The 20,313-nt window shown below is 38.7% G+C and overlaps 1 protein-coding gene across 2 annotated transcripts in view; it reads right to left on the bottom strand.

Annotated features, from left to right (window-relative positions):
- Positions 1-20,313, bottom strand: part of slc16a7 (solute carrier family 16 member 7) — a 127,136-nt gene that overhangs the window by 94,933 nt on the left and 11,890 nt on the right. The window contains exon 1 of one of the 2 annotated variants that reach the window (XM_003221184.4): positions 4,939-5,080. The exons of the other annotated variant lie outside the window; for it this stretch is intronic. The gene's annotated coding sequence lies outside the window, so the exon portion shown is untranslated. Of the gene's footprint in view, positions 1-4,938; positions 5,081-20,313 lie in introns of those variants that run through there. 2 annotated transcript variants of the gene reach the window in all.

Raw genomic sequence — 20,313 nt, 5'->3', positions numbered from 1 at the left:
GTGAGGAAGTTCTTTCTGATGTTCAGGTGGAATCTCCTTTCCTGTAGCTTAAAGCCATTGTTCCGCGTCCTAGTCTCCAGGGCAGCAGAAAACAAGTTTGCTCCCTCCTCCCTATGACTTTCCCTCACATATTTATGCATGGCTATCATGTCTCCTCTCAGCCTTATCTTCTGCAGGCTAAACATGCCTAGCTCTTTAAGCCACTTCTCATAGGGCTTGTTCTCCAGACCCTTGATCATTTTAGTTGCCCTCCTCTAGACACATTCTAGCTTGTCAACGCCTCCCTTCAACTGCAGTACCCAGAATTGGACACAGTATTCCAGGTGTGGCCTGACTAAGGCAGAATAGAGGGGTAGCATGACTTTCCTGGATCTAGATGCTATACTCCTATTGATGCAGGCCAAAATCCCGTTGGCTTTTTTAGCCGCCGCATCACATTGTTGGCTCATGTTTAACTTGTTGTCCACAAGGACTCCAAGATCTTTTTCACACGTACTGCTGTCGAGCTAGGCATTCCCCATTATGTATCTTTGCATTTCATTTTTTTTGCCGAAATGAAGTATCATACATTTGTCCCTGTTGAACTTCATTTTGTTAGTTTTGGCCCATCTCTCTTGTCTGTTAAGATCATTTTGAATTCTGCTCCTATCTTCTGGAGTGTTAGCTATCCTTCCCAGTTTGGTGTTGTCTGCAAACTTGATGATCGTGCCTTCTAACCCTTCATGTAAGTCATTAATAAAGATGTTGAACAGAACCGGGCCCAGGACGGAACCCTGCTGAACTCCACTCGTGACTTCTTTCCAAGATGAAGAAGATGCATTGGTGAGCACCCTTTAGGTTCGTTCGCTTAGCCCAGGGATCCCCAAACTTTTTAAACAGGGGGCCAGTTCACGATCCTTCGGACCGTTGGAGGGCCGGACTATAGTTGGCCACTGAGCAATAAATAAATAAATAAATAAATAACAATAACAATAAAAAAGAGGGTTGGAAGATACCCTTTGGGCCATTGAGTCCAATCCCCTTCTGCTTTGTACATCGAAAGCACAAGCAAAGCATCCCTGACAGATGACCACCCAACGTCAATGTTAAGAAGAAGAAGAAGAGGAGGAGGAGGAAGAAGAAAGAGGGTTGGAAGAGACCCCTTGGGCCATTTAGTCCAACACCCTTCTGCCTCTGTGCACCAAAAGCACAAGCAAAGCATCCCTGATAGATGGCCACCCAGTCTCAATAATAATAATAATAATAATAATAATAATAATAATAATAATAATAATAATAATAATAATAATGGTTGTAAGAGAAGAGACCCCTTGGGTTACTTAGCCCAACCCCCTTCTGCCCTTGTGCCGTGGGGGCTAGATAAATGGCCCCCGGGCCTTAGTTTGGGGACCCCTGGCTTAGCCAATTACAGATCCACCTAACTGTAGTTTTGTCTAGCCCACATTTTACTAGTTTGTTTGCCAGAAGGTCATGGGGGACTTTGTAGAAGGCCTTACTGAAATCCAGGTAGGCTACATCCAGGGCATTCCCTGTATCGACCCAGCTTGTAACATACTCTGCAGGATATGCTATGGCATTAAACTATTTTAAAAACTATAAAATTAAACTATAAAAATATGTTTTTTATGATTTGTCATCCCACTTTACTTTTGATTTGTCTTTCTTGCTAAAACAGCACTGTGCATACTCTATTTTCCTTTTGCTCTGGTTTTTTCTGTAGGAGCTTGAAGATGGCTTGTCAAACTAAGCATGGATAACGTGTAGAAGTTTGAAGATGACTTGTCATCTTCAAACATAAAACAACCATATACTAATTACTTTATTACAGTTTTACTGCATATTGTGTGCCTGCTGTCTCATCTCAATGTACCTTAGGTTATGTGGGTCAGTCCTAATGTTTCTTTCTTATGAGGTTACCCAGAAGGAGCTGAGGATAGTTGGAAAAGAAAATCCCTTGTTCTCAGTTTTTCCTTCTCTTTTTGGCTTGTTTGGAGAAACTTGAAGGGATTCTGGCAACTCAGTGTATGTGCTTCCTCTAAAGCAATTTTTCAGGAACCACTAAAGAGTAAGTAGAATACTAAACAGGGACATATTTCAAAAGCTGTGTATAGGACATCACAGGAAAACTGGTACATTGTGCATACATCACAACATGGGAAACTAACACTATGAATATAAGATACCATAATAAAATAAGGTTGCATAGTCAGTCATATATTCACTTTTTCTAACAGCTGAATAACATATTCTAAGTCACTTAAGAACCTAAGATATACCTTTCTGGGTCAAACAGATACAGCATAGCCAAGTACTCTGTGCTATATCCCGAATGTCAGCAAATATTAGCATAGCCTTTAGGAAATTGTCTATGCTCATCCCTTGCTACAATGCTTGTTATGGTCTTACTGATCTGTAGAAATTGGTATGAACCTAAGAATATACTGTATTTTCTATGTCTGTTTCATATGCCTACTCCATCCAAACATTTGCAACGCTAATTAGTAAAATTAATACAATGTTCTTTCCGTTTCACTTGGTTTCAGTCAATAGTATATGAATATGTCAAGATTTTGATGTAGGTTGGCATGGATTGTATTTTCTGGCTTACATGTGTCATGGTTACCATATACTAAAGTAGTGCCGGTTTCTGGCAAATTTCTCCATTCTGCAGCACAGATAGGCCATGTCTACACTGGCCAGATTATTCTGCTACAGAGTGTTCCTGGATTCAGCATACACCTGCTAAATCTGAGTAATATCCAGAATTCAGATGGTTCATCCCATTCCCGGGCAAGCCTGTCCCTTTTTTGTGTTACCCCTATCACAAAACCCCATGGAGTTCCCATGGAGTTCCCTCTGAGAATGTCACAATCACCGTGTCACATCTGCTGACATCAGAACGGGGTACTCATACAAGCAACAAAGATGGTGTAAAGTGCTTCCTTCTTCTTGCTGCTTGCACAGGCACACTATTCTGATATCAGCATAGGTGACAGGTGGTCACAGGGTACTCCATGGCCAGTTACAAGAAGCAGTGGCAACATGGTGATGATCTGGAGATGGTGTCTGTCTGCACAATGAATCAGCTGAAAGAGTTCCCATCCAGCTATCCAGTTTCTTGCAAACCCTGGAGCATCATCTGACTTTGCCTAAAGTGGAGCAAAGTCAGGTTACGGGATGAAAATTCAAGATACTGGAAGTCCCCATACATTGTGAAAACAGCCAGCCCTGGATTTGAGGTGAGTCCAGGTTTTGGGGGTTTTTTTCATGTAGAAAAGCCAGCAGACTATTATTCAATAGCCTGTAATGGTAATTTACAGTCTGGGCAAATTAATCCAAATGAAAGCAACTTTCACAACCTTTAAAAATCTACAATAATCTCTTAAACTATATTCACAAACTTGCATTGATCTCTGGTTTGAGAAAACAAAAAAAGTCTTGTCAAAAATAATGTTAGGTTTCTCATCTTGAGGTATATCTATTTAATAAGGCATTGCCTTTTCATAAAAAGGTTATATTATTTCATTAAAGATGTGATGTCTTGTATTAAGTTTTTCCTTTTTCTGTGAAGTCATTAAACATATTTCTTGATAACTGTTTCAAGAATATCCAACTTTATTGCAGATGCTTCCACTGCTGTTGGTTCACCCTTCTGTCTTTTTCATATTATATTTCTACTTTTCTACATTTTGCCTTCACCTTGAAGGCCCCACATGAAATTTTGCCTTATGGTCTTTGCTTGTTGTTTATGATATTCCCTAGTAACACCTCTTTTCTATCCCACCTGCATTAATTAAATGCCTCAATACCTCATGATTTCACTTCATCTATTTAAAAAAGCAGAATAAATCTCATCGGAGAACAGTTGCACTGTCTACAGCTTAGATGATAAATCATGTTTCATAAAATTATTTCCATTCACATATAGGTACAATACATTTGCAACAATTCTTTATTCATGAAGAATTGAAATTTTGCTTTATTCATGAAATACTCTTCTGTCTTGAGTAATTAGAAATGGTACTGATTCGAGATCAATATTATCAATAGCAGAATTAGTTAAACAAAACATGTACTACAATATGGGACTCAGGATATATCTGTATGATTTCTCAATTGTACCACTTTAATGAAGCCTCTGTCTAATTCACAATGCCTTAATAAAGCATGAAATAAGCAAAAAGGTCAGCTCAGTTAAAGAAATAAGCAACAAAAGACAATCAAATCCTTGGTACATTTGGAAACTCATTTATCAAATCTACAAAATAACTCAAGTCGTTTCAGAATAACAGACATTTCATCAGTGTAACAGGAAACATTTCATTAATTACTCAAAGGTATTGCCAATTTGAGGAAACTGATAGAGTCTGATTAATTTAGGAAATGTTCTGCATAAATAATTAGCTTTCAAAACCTGCTGAGTTTTATTATTTGGATTTATTTCTTAATTGATAACTCAGGAAAAAGACCTTCATTTCAAAATGCAATGCTTTTATAACATTCTTCACAGAGATAAATTCAGGACTACTTTTAAACAAAAACAAAATTTAAGGATGAAAAAAACACAAGATTTCAACATTCTTCAACAGATCTTTCACATGTACTTAAAATTGTTTATGTACAGCTTCTACTGACATCTGTAATATGGAACAACCAACACATTTGATTTAAAATGTCTTCTGTTGAAGAGAGTGGAATTAAACAGAATTAATCCTGGTTTTAAACAGTTTTGACTAAGGTTGGAAGTAAATATCGCTGACAAGATATAGCAAACATACAATATATACAAGTAAAAAAAATAACAATATTACAAAGTATCCAACACTCATGTATTATTTGCTATAATTAAGCATTCATGCTGATTTACATAAACCTACACCATGAGTTATCTTTATGCATTATCTTTAAATAATATAGGAAGAGAAAATGGTGGATTACCTGGCAGAAGACTTCAGTCCAAATATAATAATTAATTCATGTGGCTATAGAGACTTCACAGATTGAGTATTTAAACCTCTTTTGTAATTCTGATTGGTCAGCAATAAAAAGCATGCTGTTTGATTGTTTAGTTTAGACAACCAATTACAAACTGGAAAAACCTCACAGATTCCTTGAGTGCCATGCCTTTTCAAGACTTAAAAGCTACTTCAAAGAGGTAAATATCATTCATGAAATGCACTGATTTAAAAGACAAAGAGGGAGAGCATGAACCTTTGTTAGAAGTTTGGCATTTTCAATTCTATCAGATTTCTTTCTTAAAAACAATTTTCTTCACCATGCTTACAAGAAGAGTGATTCAGCCTTTTAGAATAATCTTCTATCCAGAAAGCAATGAAATTGCATGTGGAAATGACATGGAAAACAAATTTTGTAACCTCAGTGGCACGCAGAAATAAAATGAAATTTTATTTCCGGATATAACTGGCATTGCATCCTCCAGGGTTGCAAGGTCTCCGACAAGGTAGCATTTTTTATCTGAGAATTTAACAGCTCTCTGGGTCAGACTGTATATGAAAACCAGACTTTTTTCTTCTACCTAGACCTTTGGAAGTTAATAGGATGAGAAAGACAACTTCCTAAGAAAGAAATATCAATATGCTTTTTACAGAAGTTTTCCAATGAAAAGTATACTCTGTGTTATGCTTGGCTCATGCACTGAGGTTATGAAGACATTGACAACTTTCACTTATGAAAATCTACTGTATCTGCCTTGAACTTGGATGACAATGGAAACAAACTTGGTTCCATACTCGAGGCCACATACAATACAATTGCTCAGGAATCCTAGTATCCAAAGACTGAACTCTTCTTTTTTCACAAAGCAAAATTTGCTTAAAAGGTGTTTTGAGAGAGGGGGTCACAAGTAGTGTCCGTTTTCTGGGTCCAATACTAAGGCCTCCTGACAAAAAGAACTTAAGTAAGTGTCTTGTACAGATTAAACCTTCTAAAATACATGCCAACTGGAGGCATTTTGGGACCTGTAGTTTACAAGTGTAATTTCTCTAAACTTGGCAAGGAGAAGTAAATGTGGAATTTTCTGCCTCCTGGATGAAAGCAACATGAAAGGCTTTTATTAAAATTTGGGTAAGCTGTGAGAAGTGCCAGGGAAAATATCTTGAGAACCCCCTGCAGAACAGCCTTGCACTAAACAGCTACCCACAATTTCCTGTTACATACAGAGTCAAAACATAATTGTCCAGGTCTAGCCTACCTTCCCACGGAGAATTTGGATTTCCCAAGGCATGACTAAGGTCCTCCATTGAGGAGGATCTCAACCATGATGATGTAGCTACAACTTTGCTGCTACACCTTCAAGTGCTCCCAGATGTGAAATTTCCAAGGCACTGAAGGCTGGGGAAGTGAGTGATGACGTATCTGGCCTTGAAGTAAGATATGCCATTACAGTCAGTTACCGCAGCAACCCAATAATGAGAGAGAACTGAGTACATTATCACTCACTGCCCGGCTCTGCAGCACCTTGTAAATTCTTCTCTGGAGTTGAATTCATACCTTAAAAGATACCATTTGAGGTACACTTTCAGTCATTCCAGTGATGAAATGTCTGCAAAAGTAATGAGTGTTATTATTATCCAAATCTGGGACCCCAAAAAGTGGAGGTTCCGGTAAATGACCTCTAGTTACCCTGCTTAACTTGGAAGCAGGAAACACCCGACTTCTTCTTTTCCTCACCTCTACATAATAGGTGCAAGATACAGAATGTCTACTTCAGTCTCACCCCTGGGCTTGGAACTATTTTGACAATTGCTGGATGAAGGAGTCTTCCCCCTTCCAGGCCTCCTGATATCCATCAGCAAACATTTTTCCCCCTGAAACAATCACTTCCAATGTTCGTGACCTCCCACAGACAGTAAGGGATACAGAAAGCAGACACAACAGTGAAGGTTTTTATTAAGTTTTCTACTACACACTTCACACCATTAAGACAGTGGATCGTAATTTGTACCAATCAGAGTGAAGACTATTATTTTAACAATGAATGATCCAATAAAACTATGGATCATAATTTATACCAATCAGTGATCACAGCAATCAGTGCTTGGTATGCCAGGCAAACCCCAATAATTTGAACAACATTGTGATACAATTAAATTGGGCTTATGGCATTGTAATTACTTAATAGCATGTGATCTGGATAGATGGGCTTTCTTTCCTACGCCTTCTTATTCAGCCTTATATTAGTGATGAAGTACACCGAGGATTGAGATAGCAATTATTACCAAAAAGAAGTGCAATACTGCAATAAATACGGCTTTCACATTTTTATAGGAGAACAGTAAGTCAAAAGAGTATCTGGGAGGAAGCACAGACTGTCCTGCAATTATAATACTTCAGTTCCTTTTATGCCAGTGGCAAGGAGTGGACAATTGTTTATACTAGTTCTTAGTTCAAGACTTTCTGTCTTCTATCCAGTCTTCCATAATTCTGTGTGCTAGAAACCTCACAGTGAACTCTACTATTTTTATTGCAATGACATGAACTTGAACTGGCTTCTCTTTTTGGGTCATGGGCAGATAAACTTGGAAAAAGTTTTAATCAATATGCTTAAAAAGCAATCTATATAATAAGTCAGAAGTCTATTCACACATGAAGTATATCTTCAGAAATATATTCACATGATATAAATATACTTCTGAAGAAAAGCTTGAGTTAGCTTAAAGTGGAAGTAATAGAATACAAATTACCCTGAATCTTCCCAACATATGTACAAATACAGCATCAAAATCTACAAATAACACCATTCAATTTCCCTTTTGTGGTTACAACTTGAAGCACAACTTTCTCTTGCAACTTTTGGGCAGTTAGAGATTCAAAGTGAAAATGCTTCCCTTAACAAGAGAAATGAGTAATCAGGTATTAAGACTTTAGTTTTCCACTCTGGGTGGATTCATGACAAGCTAGGTCTTGTAATCATTCCTGTAAAATCAGAGTCCGGGCATATGTTTGGGCTGAGGGGAACAATGCAGGCTGGATCTTCTTTTCTAAGCCATTTGAGTAATCTGAGGACAATGAAAGAGAGAAGAAACCACAATCACAGGATATTGGTTATAGGAGCCAAAACCCTGCTTTCTTCTGTGTATGACCAATATATTTGGGATTATGGAGTCTCATTTAAGGGAATAGTGCATCCCAGGTTCTACAAGGCAATGAGAATTATGGTTTCCATGGGAATGTCTCTTTATGAACAATACATAATCTCAGTTATGTAATAACCTTGTGAAATGACTGCAGGCAACTTGGCAAATATAGGCTAGATACTCTGATAGGGCTGGTGTGGGAAGAAAAAGAGACCTTGTTAATCAGTGTAGTGGATGCATCAGTCTTTGCAGAGGTCTATGATTATATAAAAATCTATGAGGTTCAACAGGCTCATCAAGCATATACTGGACATGGAGGTGAGATATGTATACTCATACAAAAGGCTGTAGAAGATATTACAGGGTGAGTATTTTTATAAAGATTATAAAGATTTCTGAAATCCAAGATACTCGAAAATCAAAACTCGTACAAATAGATTCTTGAAATAATAACACCTTTGCTTTCTGATGATTCAAACTTCATACGCTGTTTTATAGACAAGCATATTAAAATATATCTATAATAATAATAATAATAATAACTTAATAATAACTTAATTTTTGTATTCCACCTCCATCTCCCCGAAGGGACTCGGGGCACGAGTCCAACATCGACATAAGTTAAAACAATCCATGAAATTAAAAACAATATAGCAATATAATATTAAACAACATAAAACAGTATAAAACAACAAAAAAACATATCAGCTGCTTAAAAACCTGGGCATAAGTACAGTATGTGCAGGGGTGAGCTTGTGCAGGACTCCGAGTGAGGCTCAAGGATAAAATAGGGGCGCTCAGGGAAGGCGGGGAAAAGTCTCATTAAAAGTATTAACAGCCAACAAGGATGAGGGACAATGATAAAGTGCAGTGATTGCAAACAAGTTGGGTATTTGGGTAGACTATTCATGCAAAATTCATAAAATTACCTTCAGGCTCTAAGATGTATATGAAAGATAATGCATTTTATGTTTAGACTAAAAAGGATATTCAACCTGTACTGAGACATTATAAACTGGAATGGAAGTTAGGCCCCATCTACACCACCATATAACGCAGATTGAGCAGTGCTGCACTGGATTATATGACAGCTGAAGTTCAGTAACATCTACGGTTTCCATCCCTCTGCTTTACAGCTATCCATTTCACATTACTTCTCCCAGAAATAAAGAAATGTTAATGAACAAAGAACTTTTTATTGAACTATTTACATAGTCTAACAAAAGGAGAAGATTTATTAGCTTAGATAACAAATGCCATGCCAACATCGAGTAATAAGACCTGACAGGGGCCTCAGCATGTTTAATAACAGCATACTTGAGTGTGCTAACTAGGACAAAGGTTAAGCTCTATAAGATATAGAACATTTCATTTTCTAGTGTTATGTGATCATAAAAAGAATCTCCTGGAAAGAATAAGTATAATAATAATAATTGTTATAAAAGCACATAATTATCAGGGTGGAGATCTATCAAAGGAAATCATGTCAGAAAGAATGCAGAATCGCATATAGCACTTCCTGAGTTTCATTACTTAGATGAGGAACATCTTTCTTAATAGTTTTTTTTTTCATGAAAAGCATTCACAAGCCCCAGTTATATAAAGTTCTGCTTATAACCTATTAGGTACTTAAGCTTTACTCCAGTTTAAGGAAATGGTATGTTAGAGATCTCATTCAAGCCTAATGTCCCTGAATGTGGACAGCAGTTATTTCAGGAATGTCAATAGAAAAGATTGCAGGCCCTGCCTTTCCATAGACAATGTGGCAGGCATCTAGCTTCTTTCCCAAACTACTGCAAAGTAGGAGAATACATGACAGAAGTTTGGATCTCAAGGCCTGGATGTTTTGAAAAAATCACCACAATCAGCAGATGAGTCAAAGAAAAGTCATGGTAACCTTACCTGCCATCAGATCATTTGCATTGTGGCAATCTAAAGCCAATGAAAAACAAATTATATGTCATGAATAAAAAATATTTCCAAGCACTCTGTGGCATAGGTTTCTAGGCAGGAGACTACCATAGATTTACGACCTCTTCGCACATGCCCCCAGAATCACCACAAATCATGGCAATTCCAGTGGTGAATGTCCCGGGCATAGGAACCAGTCGCCCCACACCCCACATCGCCTGACTCACCCATGTTCCCTTCCCATGAGGGGAAGTGTCTGCCTTCCGGCTTACCCTCGTTGATCCAAGGCAACACAAGACCCCTCCCGTATTGCCGCCATGGCAGCATTCGCCTGTTTACCTTCTCCTTTAAGACAGAGCCCCACAGGAAGTTGCAGTGTGTCGTATAATGAGAGCCAGCAGACTCTGTTTTAAAGGAGAAGGCAAACCAGCACATGCCTTCGATTTTGCCCCTATGTGATGAGGTCTTAAACAGGGAAAGAGAGAATGAAGGATTGCCCTGACAGTATCATGGAAACAGGGAATGTATAAACCTGCACTTATTCGATCCTCTTTGTTCTCTGCATATTTATTATTACTGACTTGATTTTTCTCCCACCATGTTCCTGAATGCTGCCATTTCATTCTATGCAGAGGAAAAAACAGTCATGCATGCAGATGGATCTGCAATATTTGCACAATACTTATAACATTTCAAATCCCCACCTCATACCACTCCACCCTTAAATCAACTCACACTGGGAGGTGTTTCATCAACATGTAGAAATATTACCCTCTGTTTCAAAAGCTGTTATGTGACTTTCACAGAATGTTGTTTGCCTGGACTCTGAAACTGAAATGCTGCCTGTGTTTAGAACAACCATTTTCCACTCAGTCTTGAGCATTTATGTTAGTATAACCATACCCATTCCTCATCTACTGTGTGTGTACTGTAAAAAGAATGTCTTTTTTTACAACCTTCCCTTCCTGAATCCCTCCTCACCTCTCTTTCTACATTACCATCTTTCTTCTCTTCACCTATTCCAGCAGATGCTTATCATGCTCTCAAATTAGAAGTATGGTGCAATATTCTGACAACGCAAGAAATATGTCATTGCATGAATCATCCTTGGCCACACACGCACAACCATTTACAAAATTCATTGTGTTAGTTATATCCATGAGCAATGGAAAATGGAACTGATATTGTAGAATTCAGCTCCAATATGCTTTGAAACAAAATCTTTTCCCCTCATTTTGAGGACTGGATGAGGATAAACAAATTGAAACCTAATCCAGACAAGACAGTTATGCTTCTGATCACTTGAAACACAGATCCAGGAATCCAGGAATTTAGCCTGTGCTGATGGGGCTATGATCTCCTTGATGATTCAGATTTGTAACTTGTGTGTATTCTTGGGTTCAACCCTAAGCCTGAAAGCTCAGTCCTCTGTGGAGGCCAAGTGTGTCTTTGCAATTAAAGCTTGTGCACCATCACATTTTTCTCGAGATTTTTCTAGAGCTTCCCAAACTACATTTCTAAGAATGCTGTATTATCAATGTCCCGGCCAAGTCTGCTAGTCCCGGCCCCAGTGCCTTCCTTATGGCAATCAGGTCAAAGAAAAGCAATACTGGTTTTTAAAACACTTTATGTTCTCTTGGCTTTACCAAAGTTGCTTAATGCTTATACTGAAAATTAAACTGACCTTAGGATGTATCCAAATGTTACATAATCTTAACAAAAACTATTGATGAGTGTTTCGATTTTTAAATCCCCCCACCTTTTCTGCACGTTTCTAATATTTATTTGTATACACAAATTTATTGAATTTGATATGAAATACGAAGAGTAATGATAATTTTGCACACTCCTACTAAGCATATCCCTTTCAGCTACTGAATATGTAGACCAATGCATCTGACACCCCATGACTTCAGAAAACTAGATTGTGATTAATTAAAAATTTCTTGATCAATTTAAGGTACCATCATTTAGAAGACTGGTGGATTTTGCTTTGCACGTTTACTTATATAAATAATAGAAGCATACAATCTCCTTCTTGGCACATATCGGATAATGCATTTGTGCATTCCTCCGTGTCATTATAGCCTGGCCTATACAAATTGCATTAGTTTTTACTAATTAGATTTAACTATGTTTCTAAACTTGCATAAACTTCTGCTCATAGTTAAGATTCTAGAGTAGATATTAACACCAGTTTCTGATTTTAGTCTCTGATACAGAAGTTAACTGGGGTTGACAGAAGCCACAGTTGCACAAGGTGAGAAATAACAAGATTAGTGCTGAAGAAAAACGACAGGCCATGGGGCCATTTCTAATAGTTGAATCATAGTTCAAGTAGGCAACATAACATATGTCACTAAAATATATCATGCAAAAGCTCCCCAGAAGTAACTGAAAGTAATAACAAAGATGGGTACAAAAATGCAACCCCATTTCTTTTCTCTTCTCCCATCACTCCTTATTTCTGTTACTTTTTAGTTCTAACAAAAAAAAGTTGCTTAAGAGGATAGACTCCCTGGTTCAGGAGCTCACTAATCTATAAAAAGAAAGGGGGGAGATAACAAAGACATCTGAAGGAAGCCCATTTGTTTTCTGGAGAATGAATAGTTTCTCAGGGCTTCCTTCTAGCCAAGGAAGTAGACAGTCCATTTCTTTCCAAAGCAAGATCCAAATAAACATTGATACAGGTGAAGAAATAAATAGATGGAATCTCTCCTGTCAGAGTCAAAGGAGAAAAACTTTCTCACCCTTGGTGGCAGAGTTCAACCAAACACAAGAAGTTCCATCCACAGCAGGACTCAGCTCTGCAATCTGGATCCACCCTTTTAGCAAAACAAATACAAACAATTCCTTTCTCTGTAAGTTGTTGTGAGGGGGAGGGCACAAAAGGTTAATGAACCTAGCAGGAATCAACTAACACAATTGAAGTTATGAAGTCAAGCAGTGGGAATACTGAGAAACTCAGAGTGATAATTGTCTAGTTCTAGCAAAATAAAGTTCTCTTCACATCTGAAGAATGGGAATCCTTACTCAGACAAAACTCATCCATATCTATCACAATCTCTTGTGCAACTCTAGCTAAAAGCTTTTATGGGGGAAACAAAGCCAGGAAATAAGTCAGGGTCTTTTCATCTAACTCAGCATTAACTCTTTTCAGTCCTAGAAGTGCTACAGATACTACATATGGAATATTTATGCTCGTGTGCTTTCTTTCATCTGCCTGTCCCCCAGGTCTAACTATTCGAGAGTCTATGTCAAATATGAAATAAGAACATTAGGCCCAGCCTCTCAAATCAATGAGCACGATTAAACAGAATTCTGTAATGCTCCTTAGAGGGAAATCCTTTTTAAATACACTCCCCAGTCCACATTCACTGGGTTTAGAGACACAGGACCTCAGTGAAAGGGAAAACTGCAAATAAAGAAACTGTTATTATTTTAAAAAAAAACAGAGAGAAGCCCTTTCAACATGACTCTGTGGTTGACTTCTGCTAGAAAATTACCACAGAATTGCACTTGAGCAGCTAGAGATTCCTAGAGATAGGTTCTCACTAGAAATCTCTAAATCTGTCAGTGTGATAAGAAGATGTTAACCACAGTGACTCCCATCACTGGAATGTAGCCATTGAGGGCTATAACCTCTTTCACAGAAATAAAACAAAGGGGAGAGGAGGGGGGTAGCTTTACATGTCAAAAACAGTTACGTTGCAGAAGAAATGCAAGACTGTAATCTGGGAAACTAGCTTGAAAGCATCTGGATAAGAATCAAGGGAACCAGGACTCAAAAAGATCTCGTCGTGGGTGTCTACTACAGACCTCCAAACCAGGATATAGAAGTTGATGAAGCCTTTTGTCAACAGCTGACCAAACAGGCACAAAGAAGAGATGTAGTAGTCATGGGTGACTTCAACTATCCTGATATCTGCTGGAAAACAAACTCGGCCAAGAGCACTAAGTCCAACAAATTCCTCACTTGCCTTGCAGACAATTTTATGGTCCAGAAGGTAGAGGAAGCAACAAGGGGGATCAGCAACTCTTGATCTAATCTTAACAAATGTGGAAGACCTGATCAATACAGTAGAAGTCGTCAGATCCTTAGGGGCAAGTGACCATGTGCTCCTGCAGTTTGTGATACAATGGAAGGCTGAAACTAAGCCAATTCAAACACATATTCTGGACTTTAAGAGAGCTGACTTCAAAAAAATAAAGGAAATACTGAGCGGCATTCCATGGACGCCAATATTAAAAGACAAGGGAGTTAACGATGGATGGGAGTTTTTTAAAAGTGAAATACTCAAGGCGCAAATGCAAACAGTGCCAATAAAGAAAAAAAATATGGCACGTGCGAAGAAGCCAGAATGGATGTCCAAAGAACTTCTAACTGAGCTAAAACTCAAAAGTGACATGCACAAGAAGTGGAAAAGGGGAGAAATCACCAAAGAAGAATTCAAACGTATAGCCAACTCCTGTAGGGAAAAGGTTCGCAAGGCTAAAGCGCAAAATGAGCTCAGGCTTGCCAGGGACATTAAAAACAACAAAAAAGGCTTTTTTGCTTATGTTGGTAGAAAAAGGAAGAAAAAGGAGGTGACAGGGCCTCTGCGAGAAGATGGGGTGATGGCGACAGGGGACAGGGAAAAGGCAGAACTGCTTAATGCCTTCTTTGCCTCGGTCTTCTTACAAAAAGAAAGCCATCTTCAACCTCAGCAACATGAAATGGACGAAGGATTTGGGGAAATCCAACCCCAAATAGGGAAACAAGTTGTCCAGGAACACTTGGCCGCTCTAAATGAATTCAAGTCCCCAGGGCCAGATCAACTACATCCAAGAGTACTGAAGGAACTAGCGGAAGTTATTTCAGAACCACTGGCGATCATATTTGAGAGTTCTTGGAGAACGGGAGAAGTCCCAGCAGATTGGAGGAGGGCAAATGTGGTCCCTATCTTCAAGAAGGGAAAAAAGAACGACCCAAACAATTACCGTCCAGTCAGCCTCACATCGATACCAGGCAATATTCTGGAAAAGATCATTAAGGAAGTGGTCTGCAAACACTTAGAAACAGATGCAGTCATTGCTAATAGTCAACACAGATTTACCAAAAACAAGTCATGCCAGACTAATCTGATCTCTTTTTTCGACAGAGTTACGAGTTGGGTCGATACAGGGAATGCCGTGGATGTAGCGTACCTGGATTTCAGTAAGGCCTTCGACAAAATCCCCCACGACCTTCTGGCAAACAAACTAGTAAAATGTGGGCTAGACAAAACTACAGTTAGGTGGATCTGTAATTGGCTAAGCGAACGAACCCAAAGGGTGCTCACCAATGCGTCGTCCTCATCTTGGAAAGAAGTCACAAGTGAAGTGCCGCAGGGCTCCGTCCTGGGCCCGGTTTTGTTCAACATCTTTATTAATGACTTAGACGAAGGGTTAGAAGGCACGATCATCAAGTTTGCAGATGACACCAAACTGGGAGGGATAGCCAACAATCCAGAAGAAAGGAGCAGAATTCAAAATGATCTTGACAGACTAGAGAGATGGGCCGAAACTAACAAAATGAAGTTCAACAGGGACAAATGCAAGATACTTCACTTCAGCAGAAAAAATGGAATGCAAAGATACAGAATGGGGGACACCTGGCTAGACAGCAGTACATGTGAAAAAGATCTTGGAGTCCTTGTGGACAACAAGTTAAACATGAGCCAGCAATGTGATGCGGCTGCTAAGAAAGCCAATGGGATTCTGGCCTGCATCAATAGGGGAATAGCATCTAGATCCAGGGAAGTCATGCTCCCCCTCTATTCTGCCTTGGTCAGACCACACCTGGAATACTGTGTCCAATTCTGGGCACCACAGTTGAAGGGAGATGTTGACAAGCTGGAAAGCATCCAGAGGAGGGCAACTAAAATGATCAAAGGTCTGGAGAACAAGCCCTATGAGGAGAGGCTTAAAGAACTGGGCATGTTTAGCCTGCAGAAGAGAAGGCTGAGAGGAGACATGATAGCCATGTACAAATATGTGAGGGGAAGTCATAGGGAGGAGGGAGCAAGCTTGTTTTCTGCTGCCCTGCAGACTAGGACACGGAACAATGGCTTCAAACTACAGGAAAGGAGATTCCACCTGAACATTAGGAAGAACTTCCTCACAGTGAGGGCTGTTCGGCAGTGGAACTCTCTCCCCCGGACTGTGGTGGAGGCTCCTTCTTTGGAGGCTTTTAAACAGAGGCTGGATGTCCATCTGTCGGGGGTGCTATGAATGCGATTTCCTGCTTCTTGGCAGGGGGTTAGACTGGATGGCCCATGAGGTCTCTTCCAACTCTACTATTCTATGATTCTATGATTCTATGATTATGATTATGATTATTGCTCGGTGGCCAACTATAGTCCAGCCCTCCAACAGTCTGAGGGATCGTGAACTGGCCCCCAGTTTTAAAAGTTTGGGGACCCCTGCACTAGAGAGTCAAGAGATTCTTAGAGAAAACAGTTTAATCAATTCCATGAGTAATCAAAACCACAAAACTCAAAAATGCAAATGAGGAGGGACAACTGTAGTTTTTCCATATTTGTGTGCTCTGGCAGACAGTATGGTGTAGTGGTTTGAGTGTCCAACTAGAACCTCTGAAGATCAAGTTTGAATTGACAATTAGTCATGGAAACCCATCAGGGCTCCTTGGGCGAGTCACATTCTCACAGCTTCAGAGTCAAATCACCTCTGAACTAATTGCCAAGAAAACCCCATGACAGGTTTGCCTTAGGGTTGGCATAACTTGGAAACAATTTGAAGGCACACACAGAAGGTGGCTGTCAGTTTTAAAGGAACGGCTTTTACCTCTCCCCTGCCTTTTCAGAATACTCTATGATCTCTGCACTCATGGATAAATTCTCATCCATTTTATTACCAGATAAGACTTTAAGCAGGTTAAGTGCCTCTATGTTCTCATACAATATTTGCTTGTTCCATTTCTTCCTGTAAAACACTCGGGGCGTACATTATTGCAGAGATACAAGGATTTTTAAAAAACCCTTTAATCTGTGATCACTGATTGTAAGTTGTACTATTGTTGAAATACTGCTTGTGTGTTAAGCAACACATTGAAACTAATAGATCCTGAGGTCACCTTCTGCAGATAACATGTCTCCTTGTAGATAAGATCTCTAGTCTGTATTTGATAAAGGTTCCCATCTCTTCTAGTAATCAGTTGTTGATCCATCCCCAAAGAGCTAACATTTCAAATAAGCCTATTTTTACCAGAAATGCCACAAATCACTTAATACAAAACTAGGAGCAAAATACCTCAGTAGAGTTATGATGGTGTAGTTTTCTCCCAGCTACTTCCTTTGGAAATATTTCCAGAGAAAATTTGAATAGGATAGTTGTTCCAAGGTTTAAGTCTATTTAGAAGCAAGTTCCTTGGAAGCCAATGGTACCTTTCACAGGGGCAACTGTTCTTTCATAACCTAAAAATCTACTGTTCATAAAATAGTTATGAGTGCACTCATGAAACCTGGAAAATGTCCAGTGTTTTCTCTTAGAATACAAAAGACTTCAAAAGTTCGCTCTGTAATTTAGATATTTTCTCCCATATAACTTTGCTGTTTGAATTTCACACAAATTGAATTAGTGTCCATAAATGACAAAATTGTAGCTTAACTTCTAAATCTGTTAAAGTAAATGGCTGATTATAAATGCCAGCCAAACTTGCTGCATTCTGCAATGGCACGGGTTTTTTAATGTTACAATTTTCCATGTACTTCCTCTGTCAGGTTTAAAATGAATGAAATGTGCAATATTTTGTCCTACTTTTCCTTCCTTCCTCTCCACTGTAATTTCCTTCCCTATTTTCAATAAGTATCCATTCTCCCCACGTACTTTGTATGTTCTTCTCTCTTTTGTACATTCCTCTTCCTCTTTTCAGACATTTCTCCTCTGTTCTTCCTTAAGGTACGCATTCATTTGTTCCTTAATTCAATCCAAATGACAATCAATTGAAATGATTGGTGCCACCATTTCGAAAGAGCCAAATGTCAGCTTTTTAACAACTCTCTAAGAGTCTGGCAGAAGGAACTGCATAGGGAAAATGAGGACAGGAAATCAGCTAGGACACAAACTGTTCCGTTTTCATTTACATGGAACGGAAAGTCATCTGAACTGATTGATGACAATGACTAGAATTATAAAAAATGCCTTCTGTACAACATTTCTATGCACAAGGTTCAAACTTATTTGTAATAATAAATTAACATCATATCAACACTCTGCTGCCAATGTACTGCAAGAACTTTTTAATCAACAGAATAAAGCAGTTAGCAACAAGCAAGTCTATCAATGTCATATTCTTTCACATCCACATTTTGTATATTCTGATCAAAAAGAAATTGAAGGTAATTTCTCACCTGTCCCTAGGAGTGGACAGCTGCCTTGCCATTTGAATACTGCAAATCATGGCATTTTTTTAGTGAACTATCATAAAAGGTAACAAATCCATTAGAAATATTAGAAAGAGAGAGAGGGGGAAACAGGTTTCCTTGCTTTAACTGAGATTTCAAACATATTCAAATAAACAGAGAATGTAGGTATTCAATATCACCTCTGTGTAACTGAATATATTTCCATTTTTAGAGATATGTCCTTTTTAAAGATAAAATATCTGTACTGTACAGTGCTACTTATAGATTTCATCATAGCTATATGCAGTTTGATTAAGTAATTATGGAGCATATTTATGCTATTAAATATTTGATTAATCTTGATTAATTTAGTGTTTTGGTTTATATATATGCTGGTGTCACAAAAGAGAAAAATACATGAACAGCTAAAATAAGTTGGATTAAATGGTTTGCCTCAGATGAAAGCATGTTATCCTGTGTGCATCGTATGAATGCACCAGATGAATGCCAGTGCTACACTGGATAAAATGGCAATGTGGATGCACCATATGTTTTGAACTGCAGTGATGTGAGGATATTAACTGCTCTATGCTCTGTGACAGGGTGGGACATACCTGTCATAAATAATTTGCCTCTTCAGCATCAGTTAGTGCAGTGGTTCTCAACCTATGGGTCCCCAGATGTTCTGGCCTTCAACTCCCAGAAATACTAACAGCTGGTAAACTGGCTGGGATTTCTGGGAGTTGTAGGCCAAAACACCTGGGGATCCACAGGTTGAGAACCACTGAGTTAGTGGTTCTTTCAGATGTTTTGAACTGCAGCTCCCAGAAATTCTGACCACTGGCCATGCTGGGGAAGGTGTGATGTGCTGAAAATAGATGTATATTCCACAACCACGCTGGGGCTTTTTCAATGACAATGTTCCACCATATTAAAGTGATGACATATATATTTTAAAAAATCAAAACGCACCTTTTCCTGGAATCTCAGAGTCAACACAAAGATATCTTTTCCTAGGTTGTTCTGTATGTTTTCAAATTACGATAATCTCTAACTCTGAACTATAGTCTTGCAGGTTGCTAGGAGGGAATAGTCATCCATCCCTTGTTCACTTCACTTCTGTAATTTTACCCTCTTCCTCCAGATCACTTCATGTAGTTCTTCATGGGCACAACAGGTATCATCAAGTGACTCATTGTGATACAGCTTTCTTTGCATATGATTTAGTTTGAAACAGAATTTAAAATAAGGAAAGAAAAGAAAGAATCTATATTGAAAGTGTAACTAGGTCACTGATTAATAGAGAAGGTAATGAAGTCTTGGCTTGTTTTTGCAAGTTAAATAGCTAGACACTCTGAAACAGCAGAAAATATATTGCAAAACCACATGAAATTTTCCAGATCTGTGTGATCCACCAAAACTTGGGAAGACTTCACAAAGGACTGCCGTGAGCTATGTTCAATTAGACATAGTCTTCCCCTTCTGGCACACAAGTTGGTGAGTTTAGGCCAACTGAACATTCAAATCATTTCTTTCCCCTGCAACTCTTCATGCCCCCCCCCCCATACAAACATAAAAAGTAGCTCAGGAGCATTTCCTAGACGTTTGTTGGGATGTAATCACAATCTTAATGGGCACTCAAGAAAGCCATAGTATAATAGTGTTTTTTTTAAAAAGAGAGAATAGTTATTTTTCATCTCTCCGTATATTTTTGGTCCTAACAAACAAGGTTCTCAAAAATAACAAAATGAACTAAATTGCTTGCTCAGCAGAACACTCAAGCAGCAACATAGTAGCACTCAAGTATTTGCAATGCTGGCCTTTCTAAAAAAAAAAAAAGGTACAATTCCACCTATAAATGGAACTGTGGAAACAGTAGAAAAGGAGAACAAGGTATTTCTCATGTTGATTGAGCACTGCAA

The sequence above is a fragment of the Anolis carolinensis genome, chromosome 5 (genome assembly GCF_035594765.1).
Source record: "Anolis carolinensis isolate JA03-04 chromosome 5, rAnoCar3.1.pri, whole genome shotgun sequence".
NCBI classification, from domain to species: domain Eukaryota; kingdom Metazoa; phylum Chordata; class Lepidosauria; order Squamata; family Dactyloidae; genus Anolis; species Anolis carolinensis.
The sequence above is the reverse complement of the archived record's forward strand: the minus strand, read 5'-3'. Positions and strand labels throughout refer to the sequence as shown.